Raw genomic sequence first — 17,582 nt, 5'->3', positions numbered from 1 at the left:
GGGGGGTGGGGAGGGGGGGGCGGATCACGAGGTCAGGAGTTCGAGACCAGCCTGACTAATATGGTGAAACCTAGTCTCTACTGAAAATACAAAAATTAGCCGGGCGTGATGACGTGGGGTAGTCCCAGCTACTCAGGAGGCTGAGGCAGAAGAATCGCTTGAACCTGGGAGGCAGAGGTTGCAGTGAGCCAAGATTGCACCACTGCACTCCAGCCTGGGGGACAAAGCGAGACTCCGTCTCAAAAAAAAAAGAGCAAGATGAGTTTAAAGGAAGCAAGACATAATTTCAGTGATGTTTACAAGAAATGCTGTGTGATGCGTGTGATGATTCATATACGACTGCTGTGTAGGAATTGTGACTATAGGCACGTAGGTTGACAGGCACAGTGGTTATAAACCAACCTGAAGGCCTAAGTATTAAACCAGGAGACCTTGAAAGCCAACTTGTGTGATAAAACTCTGTGTTACGCAAACCAGATGCATGAAAACCTCAAATAGTATTTCATTTCAAGGAAAGGCATTTGGCAAAAAAAAAAAAAAAGGAAATTTAATGGTTGTCTTTGCGAAATCCCAATATAGGACCAAACCACAAAACAGTCCTTACATTTATTTGGCTCTAAAAATATTGTTTGGCTATAAAAATAAATAGCAGTATGACCTGAAAAGTAGCAGTGTCAGGTCAGTCAGACCCCATGTCCTAATCTTCAATCTGGCAGCCCCATCCTATTGTTTTTGTGAATAGGAGATGGTCTGTTATTAATTTAACCCCAGAAAAGTATTAAAATAAGCATTACCATCACCCTAGGAAATATAAAAAGATAGAGTGAAGATAAAGTAAATAAAACCCACAGTATTACTAGTGGTGTGCTAGAAATAAGTTTTATAATCATTGTTGTACAGTTGTATGTATTTTAAAACATGTTTGAAAGTCTTAGGAGAATCTAGTTTACCAGAATTATAAGTGTTGATTTATTCAGTTTATTATTGTACAAATGCTTATATTAATGATATGTTGTTAACTTCATAAGTTTGTTTTTTAAAGTGATTACAACTTTAAAACATCTGATACATTAAGCTTTATCATCAATGTTTAAATGTTTAAAATAACCTATTTGCTGTGTTAGCAGTGTGCTTTAAAGTTTAAGGAAAACAATTTGTTTACCAAATTAACAAGAAATTAATTGATCATTGACTAAATAAGGTATAAGAGTGGAAAAAGTTGTTCTCTGTTTATGAAAATTCTGCTTTGGGAATGAAAATCTTAACAGACTAAATGAACCTGCACTCACTAGCAGAGGGGAAACTGTGGGAGATGAGAAATGGGACTGGTAGATTACCCATATGTGGTCGAGCACATGAAGAAGTTACTGAAAGGGCTTGAGTGATCTGTAGAATATTTGGTGGGAGGGGAATTTGCCATAGATTTTTAAAAAATGAAAACGAAAAAAGGGGGGAAAGCAATAGTAACATAAGGAAAAACAGACACGTAAAAAAAGAAATGCATCCATTATTCATTCATTGGCTTAGCAGTGAATACTATTTAGTCACAAGAAAGCAAACACTTGGAGAGAGGAAGTGAAGTGTGGTAAGTGCTAAAAGAAAATTAATTATCAGCCCTAAATTAGGAAGGCAATTTATAATGTCAAAAATTGTGGGGTTAAAAATAGTTGTATACACAATTATTTCTAAATATGAAAGTAAATACCAAGAGATAGGGTGCACTGAGGTTTATTGTTTCTGGGGAGGTGGGAGTAGTGGGAAGACACTGGTTGATTTGTGTAAGATCTTGCCTAGTGTTATGTCACTTTTTAACTAAGTGCAAGTCCATTAATTTCATAAAAGCAAAATTACCAAATGACACTACAACAAATATAGGCACATTGTAGGGAAAGTAGAAAAGGATATAAATAAAATTAGAATTACCCATTATCCAGAAATATGTGATGTTCAGTGTTCCCCTGTAGTCTTTTTATCTATGAATTATACTTATGTGTAACTTTATTCTTAATTTATACTTAATATTTTCTCATGGCATTACTGTGATTTTTAATATCTCCATTTATATTCAGTCATGGATGTGACAGAATCTAACTGGTTCTCTGTTGCTGGGTATTTAAATATTTTCTCTGTAGCATATAGAGTGCTTCAGTAGTCATCTTTCTGCATACTGTTTTTATCAGTACTTGTGAGCTTTATCTTTAGTGAAATTCTTTAAAACGGAATTTTTTATCCTGAAGGTATAAATATTTTCATGGCATTTTCTTTTACTACCCTTCTACCTTCCCTGTGTTCCTTCCTTCGTTTATAAAAACATAGTTCTAAGTTACATTCTGAAAATACTGGTGTCCTAATTTACATAATCACATATGGAATATAGGAAGGAATACCTATTTTACCAGTATTGGAAATCAATAGTTTTTCTACTTACAAATTTCATGTTTTAAGCAAGTATCTTTTTTGCTTTCTGCTGCTTCTTTTGTTGGAAGTCCTCATACCGTGGTGATTAAGAGGTGCCCTAGAACCACAAAGACCTGGTTTCTAATGCCTGCTCTTCTGTTTGTAGTTGAGTGATCTCAGGGGAAACAGACTTAAAAAGTGAAGGCTCAATTTCTTTGCTTGTAAAGTGCAGACATTCACTCACAGCACCTACCTCATCAGCTTGTATGGATTAAATGACATCTTGTAAGAAAAGCCCTCGTACAGTTTTTGTGTGTGTACCTATTTGTTCAATGAAAACAAGTATCCATTTAACTAGTAATAGATAGAGTGAAAAGTAAATACACATGTAAGCCTATATTAATGTAATATTGTTTAAAAATCCATTGTTTCAGGCTCACTGTCATAGATGCTCTATCAGAAGGAAATGGCACATTTGCATTAAACCTTTTGAAAAAGCTAGGGGAAAACAGCTCCCCTAATCTGAAAATTTGTCCCTAATCTGAACAAGTCCCTAATTTGAAAACTTGAAATCTAAAATGCTCTAAAATCGGAAACTTTTTGAGTACCATCTTGATGTATGATTTGCAAGTCATTTCAAAGATTTTAGTTTTCACTCTGAGTCAGAAGGGTTTTCAGTTGAGGAACATGTGACTTGTATTTTAACAGTAGCCCTCGGGCTCCTGGGCTGAGAACAATCATGAAGAGGATAAGGGAAGAAATAGGGCAATCTCTTGGGAGTTTACTGCACCATCCAGGACTAGGATGATAGCAGTGGAGGAAGGAAGCATGGGTTAGATTTTGGTTACATTTTAAAGATGGGGCTGATATAATTTATAATGGGTCAGATATGTGTTGTGAGAGAAAGACGGGAGTCAAGGTTACCTACAGGATGGCGTCCACATCAACTGAGACAGGGAAGATGAGAGATGGAGCAGATTTGGAATGGATTGTGAGGGACTCAGTGTTACATGTTAAATTGAAGGTTTCTTTTATACGTTGTATGTTCAGGTGCAGATATCGCGTAGGCAGCAAAATTGATGAGTCTAGACTACAGGGGTGAGTTCCAGGGCAGAGGTGCAAATTTGGTTTCATATTTCAATTCAAGAGACTAAATGAAATTATAGGGGAGAAAAAAGTCTTTTTCCTCTATCTTCCCGGGATCACTGGCTAGGACCTTATAGTGTAACAAAAGAGAATTTACAAGAGAAAAGCAAACAGAAATTGATCAACCTGTGTGTCACACATACACATGGGAGACCTCAGTTATGAGTAACTCAAATGGGTGGTTAGAATTGGTGGTGTATTTATCTAATTTAGGATGGGAAAGGGAGGGGGAAAAGGGAACTTAGGGAAAAGAAATGACATTTTTAAGAGATAAATGGATCCTTTAGGGTAGAATGGATAGCTGATATAATAGTCGAGTCGTAATGTCTGGCTGAGTGTATACAGAGTTCTCAGCTTTGAGAAAATTAAAGTTGTTCCCAAAAAGCAAATTTATGACAATTGAGGGCTTCTGAGTCCTTTTGGGAGGCTCTGCTTTTAGGCAGATAACATATTTCAGGAACTCAAATGCCTTCACCTCAAAATAATTCTTAAACAAAAGTAGCATATTTTGGAGTGATATATTCTGATTCTTTTGAAGTCCACCAAGAAAAGTAAAGTAAGGATTTGGAGTGATATATTCTGATTCTTTTGAAGTCCACCAAGAAAAGTAAAGTAAGGATTGAACCATGGACACCCCAGTGTTTGGAAACTGAGGCAACAATCAAGGGCCAGTAAAGGCAGAGGCCAATATGGGAATCTAGAGACTGAGGGAAGAAAGTGTTTCCAAGGCAGAGAGTGACCAGCTCTGTTGATATATGTACAGTGTATTAATGATTGTGTTTCAAGTTAATTTTTACCTGTTTCTTTTATAGAACAAAGAAAAGCCTGTGCAAATGATGTTTAAGAAATAAACTTTTCAAATGACCTATGCAAAAGAAATATTAAACAAAATTCTACTGCTTCCTTATGTTGGAAAGGAGCTGAATATGCTTCCAGATGAAAACACTGATTTGAAAATGGTAATGAGTGTCCAAAGTATGCATTTTCTCATAGTAAATGCTCTCACAAGCTTTTAGGAAAAAAAACCTTTGAAAATTTGGTTTTACCAAGTTTTCTTGACATATTTGGTCACATGCCTTTTTCTCTTTTTATGGTTATATCCAGCGGGATGTTGTTCTAAGTGCTGAACACAATGTAGAAAATTCTTGGCCTGGTGCGGTGGCTCACACCTATAATCCCAGGGCTTTGGGAGGCCAAGGCAGGTGGATCATGAGGTCAAGAGATCGAGACAATCCTGGCCAACATGGTGAAACCCTATCTCTACTAAAAATACAAAAAGTACTGGGCGTGGTGACATGCACCTGCAGTCCCAACTACTAGGGAGGCTGAGGCAGGGGAATCACTTGAACCCAGGAAGTGGATGTTGCAGTGAGCTGAGATCATGCCACTGCACTCCAGCCTGGCAACAGAGCAAGACTCCGTCAAATTAAAAACAAAAGAAAGAAAGAAGAAAAAAAGAAAAGAAAATACTCTTATTCCAGAAAAGACTCAGGTTGGGGCCAAATCAGGTCAGCCCTCAAAATCTTGCTTTATAATTTTGACTTTTTTTTCTCTTAGCCTTTTCCTTCCTGTGGAAAATGATATCCATATCTCTCTATGAGAGTTATTGCAGGATAAAGGGTATTGCCTATATAAGGCATTTGTTTCAATGCACAGAGTATGACATTGACTAATATTAGTAGTCTTCACTCCAGCCTTGCCCACTAATTGTGAGTTTTCCCTTCAGAAAGCAGTCATATGGGGAAGAGCTGTTCTGAGTCTATACGTCACCCAAGCATCTTGTTAAAATATAGATTCTGGTTTAGTAGGACTGGGATGGAGCCTGAGATGCTGCATTTCCACCAAGCTTCCAGGTGATGTTGAGGCAGCTGGCCCATGGAGCACACTGAGTAGCAAGGTGTTAGAGAGTCAGTGAAGACTTTTAGCAGGGTAGCATTTTGCTTCTCTAGAAAGCTAATCCTTACGAATGCAACGGACAAATTGAAAGAAGTAAGAATGGAGAGAGATAAGAAAGGAAGCTGCTATAACATTTTAAACAAGACACAATTAGGGCCTGAATGAAGGCAGCAGCAACAGAGGCAGAGGAAGGGCCGAAAGATGTTGGAAGTTAAAAGAACAGAAAATGGTGATGGATTCATTGGAAGGAAATTTGGCTAAAAGAGAAGATAGGTCTGAGATACCAGCATGCTTTTATTAAGATAGAACACCACACTTTAAGAGGACAGTCATTCTCCTACAAATATACTCTAAGTTGTAAGTTTCTGCATGAAGGAAAAGGTTTGACTAAGTTTCTTGAATCCAGGAATCAAGGCATTGAAATGTAAAGTCATCTCGAATGGTTTCGCATTAACTTGCTTTCTTCCATATGTGTGCTGTCCAATATGGTAGCCACTAGCCATTTGTGATGATGTACACTTACATTAAAAAATTAAATTTACAAAACAGGCCTTTATTGCACTATCCACATTTCAAGTGCTCGGTAACCATATACGGCTCATGGCTACCACATTAGGCAACTCAGCCGGAGCACATTAACATCGTAGAAAACAGTCCCATTGGACAACACTGATTAGATTTTCAGATCTCCAACTCTCTTGTTTTAGGTGGAAAAAGAACTTTCTTATGAGAGATTCATAGAGTGGACAAACTCAGACAAGATGCATGAACGAGAGATGGAAGTTTTCCTTCCTAGATTTAAACTAGAGGAAACTTACAACATGGAGGATGTCCTTCGCAGTATGGGCATGGCCGATGCCTTTGAACAGGACAGGGCAGACTTCACAGGAATGTCGTCTAAGAAGGATCTGTACTTGTCCAAGGTCATGCACACGTCCTTTGTGGAGGTCAATGAGGAACGTACAGAAGCAGCAGCAGCTACCACCCCAAAAATGGTTTGATGTTGTGCCAGTTACTCCTTCAGGTTCTGTGCAGACTATCCCTTCCTTTTCTTCATCCAGCACAGCAAAACCAATGGTATTCTCTTCTGTTGCTGGTTTTCTTCTCCATAAGGAAATAGTAGTCATTGAATGTAGTCCTCTTTTCTCTAACTGACCTACTTTTTCTCTACACTTCATAGTGTGTCTGCAAACCCAAAATGACTTTATCATTGCAGTGGTCAAAAATGAGATATTAGGAGCCTAATTTGAAATTCCTTGTTCAGAACCCTTCTGTGTATTTTTGTAGGTTAAATGTTTTCTAAAGTTGGAAGTTGACATTCTCCAAGGATCCTGTGGTCACTTCGGCAGTGATACCTCTAACCATTCAGCCAAACCACTCTGCTTGGAACGAGCTGTCTCCCTCTCCTTTGTTGCTACTTTTCTTTCTTCCCTGCTGAATAGTATTGACATATAGACCCATTTTTAATGAGAGAATAGAGAGTGAAATGGAGAATGGGTAGAAGAGGTGGGCAGGAGGTCTCAGAAATCCATAGAAGCAACCTCTAGTCTAGAACTTTACCAGCAATTCCAAGGCCAGCACAGAGGATGAGAGAGCAGTTAGACCAGTGAGAAATCAGTCCAACTTCCTGTATGTTTCTGCCTTATTTGTAGTTTGCATTCATAGGGATCAGTAGATCACAAACCTGTTCAAACATGCAACTATTCACTTTCTCTGAAAATTTACAATTGTTATCAGGAGGCAGAGATGAGTAGATAATGTTCTATTCACAGTTTGAGACACTTCATGGGTATACAGAACATGTCTTTCTATTTTATTTCAAATATTTTTGGAAAGGCACCTCAGGTTTCTGTAGCCATTTGTATTACAGGCTTGAAATGAAATTGCAGTGTTCAGTGTTAAGAGAACACACTGATTAGTTAGATTGAAGAGGGAGATTGGTACTGTTTTCTAGGGGACAGTAAAAAGGACTTATTCCATCAACACCCTTGCAGTCAGAAGAACCCTGGGCAGCCCCTTATTTCGCTGACACCACTTATATTTTCATTCCACAGCTAGTTCACTTTTCCCTTTTGACCCAAGCCGGTGAATTAGCTGCAGGGAGGGAATAGGACTGAGGAGTACAAGGAAATATCCACGTTGTGTGCGGGCTGAGAGAGGAAAGAGGGAGTATCAGAGGTTGCCGGGTTTATCATTCTCATTCTGCTGCCTCCTCTGCCCAACACTTGCACTTGGAAAGAATAATCCTAGGTGGGGAATAATCAGTTAATGTGATTCTTTCACTGCGGAGAGAGCTTCTGAGTGTTACAGCCCGGAGCAATAGGCTGGTGCCCTGTTCCTTATGGAAAGGCATGCCTTCTGGCACAGCCTTGCAGGAAGTCCAGTTAAGTGGGTTAGTAGTTGGGAGCTGGAAGTGTAAATGGAGTAGCTGCCAACCATCCATGTGGGAATGTGTCTTTTTTTTTTCTTTTTTTTTTTTTTTGACGGAGTCTCACTCTCTCACCAGGCTGGAGTACAGTGGCACAATATCGGCTGACTACAACCTCTAGTTCCTGGGTTCAAGCAATTCTCCTGCTTTAGCCTCCTGAGTAGCTGGGAATACAGGCACGTGCCACCACGCCCAGTTAATTTTGTATTTTTAGTAGAGAAGGGTTTTTACCATGTTGGCCAGGATGGTCTCGATCTCCTGACCTTGCGATCCACCCACCTCAGCCTGCCAAAGTGCTGGGATTACAGGCGTGAGCCACCACACTTGGCCAAGAATATGTTTTTTAAATCGTTCCTGGGATGAGTATATTCAGATCATATCAATAGTGAATTACAAAAGTTAATGATATTGGTTTGATCTGTTAGAGACCTATAATACAATCAGACTTTAGCCATGTAAATCACAATACATAAAAGGTAACAATAAGCATATTGGCCAAGAGGGTCTTATAAAATTATATGTTTATCAAATTCTCTTTGAAGAGTTATCACTCAATATTTTATTTCTGTCTTGTAAGGCCTGAAATCTGTGTGCTGCCTTGACATCTATGGGCTTCTCAGGGCCTCAGAGGCCTGGCCATGCAGTCCCCTGCTCTTGTCAGATATGTGCACCCTGTTCACCCACTGAGCAAGAAGCCTCCTCCTCCTTCTAAGTTCCCTATCAGCCAGTCAGCAGTACCCCACCTGGGTCTCAACCTGGCTCACTTTCCTGCCAGCCTGGAAACTTATTCAAACAAGCCTGTCACATCCGGAGGATCCAGGAATTGCCTCTTCCTCTTGTTACTATAAAACCTGCCTTCCACAGCCCCTGCTGATTCACTCTTTTCCCAAATGCAACTCTCCTGTGACCCTGCATGGCATGCGGTGACCTCTCTCCTTGGGCTGTGAGCAGATGTGATTAATAAACTGCTGCCAGTTTCATCTGTCCAGCGTCTCATGCTATGTGTCTGGTTGTCTCCTACTATTTAGTGGGGAAGATCCCTTCTTCACCAACAAGGTGAATATGAGATGATCAAAACAACTACACTTCAGTGGACAGTCCAGCCACCCAAATAATGATTCCATGTCTATTATGAAATCGCACCAAAAGACATTTCCATTATGCTGAGCAGTGTTTCTTGTAAGTGTCCACAAAATGAATTCCATTTAGAATTTAATTCTAGGAAACAGTTGATCTCACCTCTCCATAGGCCTATTCATAGATATTTACTGGATAGCTGCTTTGTATTTGGGTATTTTAAATAGATTACTTTATTTAATCCACGGGAATAATAAACCCACAGGTAATCTAAGACTGAGAAGTTAAGTAGCTTGAGCAAGTTCTTGTAGCTAGCAAGGGGGTAGAACCTGGATCCAATATCTGATAATACCAAAGACTGGGTTCTGTGTAAGAAGCCAAGCTGCTACTTCAGCTCCTACCAGAGGGCAACTGTCAGCACAGTGCAGGAGGAGCAGGGACCAGAAACCTGTCTCCCTTTGACATGAAGTCTCATTTCTCTAGGTCTGTAACACTCTTATCTAAAAAGTGGGGCTTGGAAACCTAGCACCAAAAACACATCATCCTGGACCCGGGGATGAGGTTCCCGGAACAGAGAGCTAAGGTCAAGTTCATCTAGGCTATACGAACTCTGCAAGGGTTACTGCCCCCTCCAGGAGTCATAGATGGAAGTCCTGAGAGCCCTCCTTCTTCCTACGCATGAATAAGTGGGAACCCTAAGGCTTTCTCATCACTATTCTCTAAGAAAAGGCTGTAGGACCACAGTTGCAAAGGAGGGTTCCAAAGCCAGGGATGGTTTGAGGACTGAGAGCATAGAGGCTCTGCCTACAGGAAATACCCCTAAAGGAGCTGATGCCCTTCTGCATGCAGCAGGTGACCTTTCCTTTCCTGACCTGCAGCTTCTGCAGTGAAGGTGATGGAAGGGGCAGAGGACTAGAGGGAGGCTTCCAGTCCACTGGGTTTGCTGCACAAGCTGACCCTGATCTGACATTCACAGGTCAGGGCATGGACCATCCACACCTGTTTGGCACATCTAGTGACTATTGGTGAAAGCCTTGCTAGCGTTGCCTCCAAAAGGAGTTCACTGTCCCTAGTTGTTTCTGACAAAGGATATAATGCTTTCTTAGTTCCTTACATATTGTCCTTGAAATGGAGGGTTCTGCAAATGGTTAGGAAAAGAGAGACAGATTCAGTAGTTGCCTTTCAGATTTAATGACAAGTTCAACTGGGAACTCTATTCATTACCGTGCCAGGTATCAATTTATTGTCTGTCAGCTCTAAACCTACCTTTGTGGACTTACTTTGTGATAATGAACCTGGATCTTATAGCAAAAACTGAACTGGTTAGCCCAGTGTTAGGCTTTGCCAATAGAGGGAGCTGGAGGGACACTCTAAGGAGATAGCAGTAGAAATGCTCTTTCTAGATTCTGGTCCTCCTAGAATTTCGTATTCCGTGTAAGTGGCCAGCAGCCCACTTGGTCATCTGTAGCCACATTCTCGGGCCATGCTTTCTCCACACAATGGCTATTTCCACATTTGGTCAAGACCCAACTTCTAGCAAGTGTATCCCTACTAGGCATTTACTTCTACAGACCAGCCCCTGCCTGCCCACACCCTCCAGCAAGGGCAGATGGCTTCTGTGAACCAGCTTTGGCCCTCTGGCAAGTTTCATTGCCACTGCAGACTGCATGTTTCTGTGGCAGCCACAGCTCCAAAGAGCTCCGAATCTCAGCCCTGGGGCATTCAGTCATTTTAGTTTGTTTAGGTTGGTATAATAAAATATCACAAACTGAGTAGTTTAAACAACAGATATTTATCAGAGTTTTGGAGGCTGGGAAGTCCAAGATCAGGGTGCCAGCAGATTTGGTTTCTGGTGAGGGCTGTCTTCCTGGCTTGTAGAAGGCTGCCTTCTAGCTATGTCCTCACATGGCAGAGAGAGCAATCTCTTTCTTCCTCTTCTTATAAAACCACTAATCCCATTCTGAGGGCCCCGCCCACTTGACTTTATTTTACCGTAATTATCTCCCAAAGGCCCTTTCTCCAAATACCATCATATTGGGGTTTAGGACTTTCACATAATAATGTTGTGGGGACACAAATCAGTCCATAGCCTATGTCTCCTCTAAGCCCTTAGTTCTTTCATTTCTACTCACCCCAGCCATTAGGTAGCAATTTCTCTTTAATATCTTCTGTTTCTGCTCCCATTAGAGTCTTTAAAAATAAGAAAGCTCCTATTGCTAGTTAATAATTCTTTGTATAAACTCTCCCCTGTTCAAATACTGATGTTTGTTTTGTTTGCAGCTTTGTTTGCAGTTTGTTGTTAGTTTCTATTTGCAGTATGAACCCTGGCTGGGGTAACAGAATGTGCTTCTCACACACTATCAGGAAAGACTGTGACAGATGCTTGAAGTATAAAGTGCAGGTCTACCAATCCCATCCTGGCTTGAGTTAATATAGATATTAGAAAAATGACTCCATTAAAAACTGAAAATTCTGAGATTAATGCTGCACCAGAGAGGACAGTAGGACAACCGGTATGACCTGGCACAGTTTCAGGCAAATCATCCATGGCCACTCTACTGATATGCCATGTTCTTTCTCTGTTTTTTGTTTTTCGTTTTTTTTGAGACAGAGTCTCGCTGTCGCCCAGGCTGGAGTGCAGTGGCATGATCTCGGTTCACTGCAAGCTCTGCCTCCTGGGTTCATGCCATTCTCCTGCCTCAGCCTCCCAAGTAGCTGGGACTACAGGTGCCCACCACCACGCCCAGCTAATATTTTGTATTTTTAGTAGAGACAGGATTTCACTCTGTTAGCCAGGATGGTCTCGATCTCCTGACCTCGTGATCCACCCGCCTCCGCCTCCCAAAGTGCTGGGATTTATCAGAGATTCTATTTCCCATTCAATTTTCCTATCTGCAGTACAACCAATCAAGAATCCCTGAAAGGAAAGGACGCTTTCAAATGCCAAAGAATTCTTCGTAATTGACATTCAATTCCTTATCCTTTAATACTTCCTGATAACAGCCTTGAAATTAATGGAGAGAATGACAATGCGCTGACGAGGCACTAATGGGAGTTACCAGGCAATGTCATATCAGGAGATGTTTTTTCTTTCATAACTTCATTACAATACAAAACCAGGCATACTGCTAATGTAATGGTTTTCAAATTTAATTCTATTGGGTTCTCCATATCCTTGGTCAGCAGATGCTCTAATGGCACTAATGGGAGTTGCCAGGAGATATTTTTCTCTCTCATAAGTTCATTAAAATACAAAACCAGGCATACTGATTAATGTAATGCTTTTCAAATTTAATTCTGCTGGGTTCTGTATATCCTTGGTTAGCAGATGGTCTACAATACTTATGTTTCATTGCTTGCCTTTGTTTTGGTAATATTCTAGATATTTTAATAGAAACATTGCCTTAGTATGTGTGTTTGTTGCTATAAAGGAATATCTGAGGGTGGGTGCTTTATAAAGAAAAGATGCTTCTTTGGCCTAGGGTTCTCTATGCTATTCAAGAAGTGTGATGCCAGCATGTGCCTGGCTTCTGGTGGGGGCTTCTGCGCCGTGTCTTAATATGGTGAAGAAGGTCAAAAGGGATGTGGATGTGTGCAAAGAGAAACCAAACAGGAGGACAAACCTCATTTTATAACAACCCATTCCCAGGGGACCTAATCCATTCTGAGAGAACTAATTCTGCCTCACCAGAATGAGAACTCACTCACTACCAGGAGAAGCACATCAAGCCTTCTTTGAGATACCCATTCCCTTAAGGCAAAAACATCTCACTAGGTCCAACACCAACACACCAGGGATTAAAGTTCAACGTGAATTTTGTTGGGAACAAACAAACCATATCTAAACCACAGCCAGAGCATTCTGAATGACTTAGACATCCACTTATCTCAGTACTCCAATCGAATTTAGGATTGTGTTCGTACTAAGCAGTAGTAATTTGGCTGGGGAATGTTAATGAAAAGGGACAGAAGAAGAACCTATATAGTGATTCATTAACTCGAAGGACTGGCCAAATAATACTCAAGAAGTTTTGTAATTGTTTGAATAGAGAGAAGTGATGGGAGTACTGGAAAGAGAATGTATCTGAGTAAACAGAATGTACCCAACTGGATAGGCACACTGGGCTCAGAAGAATTGGTGTTAATGCAGTCAGAATAAATTTCAAGTTAATAATAGGAATTTACCTTCAGCAAAATAGCATCGCAGATCACACACAAGGAGACTCCATTTAGTCTTTTAGCCCAACTTCTCCTAGAGAGTTAAAACTCCATTCCTTAAGTGTTATCAACAATCAGATTAACTTTGTTGACATTTGTTCATTATAATTAAAATTCTCTTATATCACTGAATATGTGGAACATTCTTCAGTTGTATTATAACAATATTATAATATTACTGCAGAGTATGGCAGAAAAAGCAGTGCTCTGGGAATGTGGCCATACAGACTCTGGTCTCACTTCTTCCATGAATTCCTCATGGGACTCTTGGCAAATCACACGAACTACCTCTATTTCACCATCCTTCTCTGTAAACGTAGCAGCCACAATATGAGTCTTTCTAATGCTTACATTTTTCTCTGTGTCTCTGGACTTGATTATCAGAAGCAAGTGGCGTTTTTTGTTTTTTGTTTTTACCTCCCACTTCCTCAAAACCATGAAGGCTTGCTGGAAATCTCATGAGGAAACTGAAAGGTGCAGCAGGGTGTGTAAGGAGTGGCTGTTGCTGGTGAATATGGTCAGTCACTGAGTGGAAACATTTTTAAGGCCCAGGAGCCTCTTTAAGGTGGAGCATTTGTTCATTTAACAATAAGAAGCACAGAGATCTCAAATCATGCCATGAAGTTCCAACTACATTTGGACTCTAGTTCCCTCCTGACAAGTGGAAGTCTAATTTGTAGACGCTCGTAGCTCAGCCTGAGACTAACCTAGGAGTGTGCCCTTCCTGAGGTCCACAAAGTCCGGAGCCAAGGGAGTCAGACAAAACTAGGTTAAGGTTGAGTCGGTAGTTGAGAACCAGCAGATACTCCCCAGTACTGACTGAAGAGATGAAAATTAGGTATGAGGCTAGAAGACAGAAGATGAAGCTGAGCACAGTTTCTGAGATACTGAATGATATAGTCCAGAACCTTCTTAACAGGTACCTGTCACCTCCCTAGTGGGGCAGGCAGAAGGGTTTGTGAGTGGAGATCCTGTTCAGGTTGTCTGAAATTAGGCTCTAGTTACCTAGAGGGATGGGTTCTCCTTTAGGGCCCAGCATTTAAATTGTCCATACTCAGAAAATAAATACAATTAATCCTCATAAATATAGATTTGCAGACAGGTTTCTTACTTAGGAAGACTGACCATTTTCACATTTCATTGCACTATTACAAAAATTAGTTTCATTCTTTCTCGGATTCATCTTTGATACTTTCCACTCCCTCCTCCATTCATGGCCCAAGAAGTGATGCCTCATCTATGTCCTAGAAATCCCTCCTCTCCATTTCCCTTGATTCTGCCTCATTTCAGCTTTCCTTATCTCTCACCCATGCTGTGTCCCCCTAACACCTCACTACATGTGATGGCAGCCTCCTACAATATCTTCCGTGATGCAGTCAAAGGAATCTTTGTAAAATACAAATATGACTGTGTTTCTCCTCAGCTTAAAATATTTTAGTGATTTCCCATTGTCCACAGGGAATGAAGAAACTCCCCCTAGAGTTGACATGGCCCTTCATGATTTGCTCCTGTAGACACAACAGAGGCTTTTCTGTGGTGCCTCATTCCAATTGTCTGTGCCACTGAAGGCCTGAAATGGTCACAGTTATCCAACATCATGGTGCCATCTCAGCCCTCTCTGCACTTGCATGCACTATTTTCCCAACCTGGGACACTTGTGTTTATAATGAAACTCTCAGTTACCAAATTATGTCCTTAGTAAACAACTTTGAAACAACTAGGCAGTGGGAATAAGGTAAAAGTGTTTATCATATTTTAACTTGTTGAGCTGGTCAAGGAGAAAAAGGAATGGATGAATGAAGCTGGGCCCAAAGTCTGGAGCTAGATCTGAACAACAAGGAGTAATTGGTACACAATTGGGGAGTGATATTGGCATTTTCCAATTGTAAGAGCAGGAAAGTTTGGGCACAGTTCAAATGTGAGTCTTTAGCTACTACAGAGAGGGCTTTTCAGAATCATGGAGAAAAGATGTGGGTGAATCCTGCATCAAGACTACTGAGGAGATGTTCTTGGGAACAGTTACTTTTAGGGTTCCACACTGAAATCACCTGGAGAGCTTTATAAATTATTGCTGCCCAATTCCATTTCCTAAGATGTAATTGGGTTGAAGTGCAAAGTGGGCATGGGGATTTTTTAAAGTAGAATTACCAAACTGGAGAGTTCTGGGAAAGCTTTCCTCAGTGAGATGCATCCTGGGTATGCAAAGATGGTTGAATGTGCATGAATCAATACATGCAATACAGCTCATTAACAGAGCCAAAAACAAAAACTATATGATTATTTCAGGAGATGCTAAAAAAGTACTTCATATACTTCTACATCCCTTTATGATAGAAGCCCTCAACAAACTGGGTATAGAACAAATATACCTCAAAATAATAGAGGTTATAGATGACAAATCCACAATTAATGTCATACTGAATGGGGAAAAATTGAAAACATTTCAATAAGATCTGCAACAAGACAAGGATGCCTAATTTCACCCACTTTAATTAATACCTTACTGGAAGTCCTGGCCAGAGCAATTCGGCATGAGAAAGAAGTATAAAGGCAGCCAAACTGAAAAGGAAAAACTCAAATTAGCTTTGTTTACACATGACATAATCTTAGAAAAACCTAAAGACTCCGCCAAACATCTGTTAAAACTGATCAGTGAAGCAATGAAGCTGGAGGACCCAAAATTGGCTTGCAAAAATCAGTAAGATTTTATACAACAACAGTGAAAATCAGAAAAGAAACCAAGAATGGAATGCCACTTACAATAGCTACAAAAAATATAAAATATGAAACACCTGATAATCAATTTAACCAAAGAAGTAAAAGATTTCTACAAGATAAACTATAAAACATTCATGAAAATAATTGAAGAGGACTCAGAAAAACTAGAAAGATATTCATACTCTTCAACATCATGGATTGGAAGAATTAATGTTGTTAAAATTACCACCCAAAAGCAATTTACTGATTCAGTGCAATCCCTATCAAAATACCAATGTTATTCTTCATAGAAATAGAAAAAACAATCCCACAATTTGTGGGGAACCACAAAAGACCCCAAATAGCCAAAGCAATCCTGAGCAAAGAAAACAAAGCTGGAGGCATCAAACTGCCTGATTTCAAAATATACTACAAAGCTATACTAAGCAAATCAGTATAGTCCAGCATAAAAACACATAGACCAATTGAGCACAGTAGAGAACCCAGATATAAATACACACATTTGCAGCAAACTCATTTTTGACAAAGATGCCAGGAACATAAAATGGGGAAAATACAGTCTTCAATAAATGGTGCTCTGAAAACTGGATAACCATTGTCAGAAGAATGAAACTAGACTCCTATCTCTCAATACACATAGCAAACAAATCAAAATGAATGAAAGACTTTAATCTATGACCTGACACTATGAAACTACTAGAAGAAAACACTGAGGAAATGCTCCAGGACATTGGTCTAGGCAAAGTACTTTGTTTGTTTTTTTTTTTTTTTTAATGTGCAAGGGCTCAAAAGCACAGAAAACCAAAACAAAAATAGACAATTGGGATTACAGCAAGCTAAAAAGCTTCTGCACAGCAAAATAAACAATCAACAAGGCCGGGCGCGGTGGCTCAAGCCTGTAATCCCAGCACTTTGGGAGGCCGAGACGGGCGGATCATGAGGTCAGGAGATCGAGACCATCCTGGCTAACACGGTGAAACCCCGTCTCTACTAAAAAATACAAAAAACTAGCCGGGCGAGGTGGTGGCGCCTGTAGTCCCAGCTACCCGGGAGGCTGAGGCAGGAGAATGGCGGGAACCCGGGAGGCGGAGCTTGCAGTGAGCTGAGATCCGCCCACTGCACTCCAGCCTGGGTGACAGAGCAAGACTCCGTCTCAAAAAAAAAAAAAAAGAACAATCAACAAAAGGAAGAGATAATGCACAGAGTGGGAGAACATTTTTCCAAACTATCCATCTGACAAGGGATTAATAAGCAGAATATATAAGGATCTCAAACAATTTAACAGCCAAAAAAAAAAAAATTGATTTAAAAAATGGGCAAAAGATCTGAACAGAGATTTCTCAAAAGAAGACATACAAATAGCCAATGGTGTATGAAAAAGTGTTCAACATCACTAATCATCAGAGAAATGCAGATTAAAACCACAATGAGCTATCATCTCATTCCAGTTAAAATGGCTTGTATGAAAATGACGAGGGGCCAGGCGTGGTGGCCCACACCTGTAATCCAGCACTTTGGGAGGCCGAGGTGGGTGGATCACCTGAGGTCAGGAGTTAAATACCAGCCTGACCAACATGGTGAAACCCTGTCTCTAATAGACATACAAAATTAGCCAGGCGTGGTGGCACATGCCTGTAATCCCAGCTACTTGGGAGGCTGAGGCAGGAGAATCACTTGAACCTGGGAGGTGGAGGTTGCAGTG

The 17,582-nt window shown here is 40.4% G+C and overlaps 1 protein-coding gene and 1 pseudogene across 1 annotated transcript in view; both read left to right on the top strand.

Annotated features, from left to right (window-relative positions):
- The window catches only part of LOC108526334 (serpin B6-like), a 16,217-nt pseudogene extending 9,645 nt beyond the window's left edge, over positions 1-6,572 (top strand).
- LOC108526363 (serpin B6-like) overlaps positions 1-17,582 on the top strand; it is a 45,831-nt gene that overhangs the window by 1,242 nt on the left and 27,007 nt on the right. The gene's annotated exons all lie outside the window — the stretch shown is intronic.

Source organism: Rhinopithecus bieti, unplaced genomic scaffold (assembly GCF_001698545.2).
Source record: "Rhinopithecus bieti isolate Rb0 unplaced genomic scaffold, ASM169854v2 scaffold_2272, whole genome shotgun sequence".
Taxonomy (NCBI): domain Eukaryota; kingdom Metazoa; phylum Chordata; class Mammalia; order Primates; family Cercopithecidae; genus Rhinopithecus; species Rhinopithecus bieti.
Note: the sequence above shows the minus strand (reverse complement) of the source record. Positions and strands in the feature narration are given on the sequence as shown.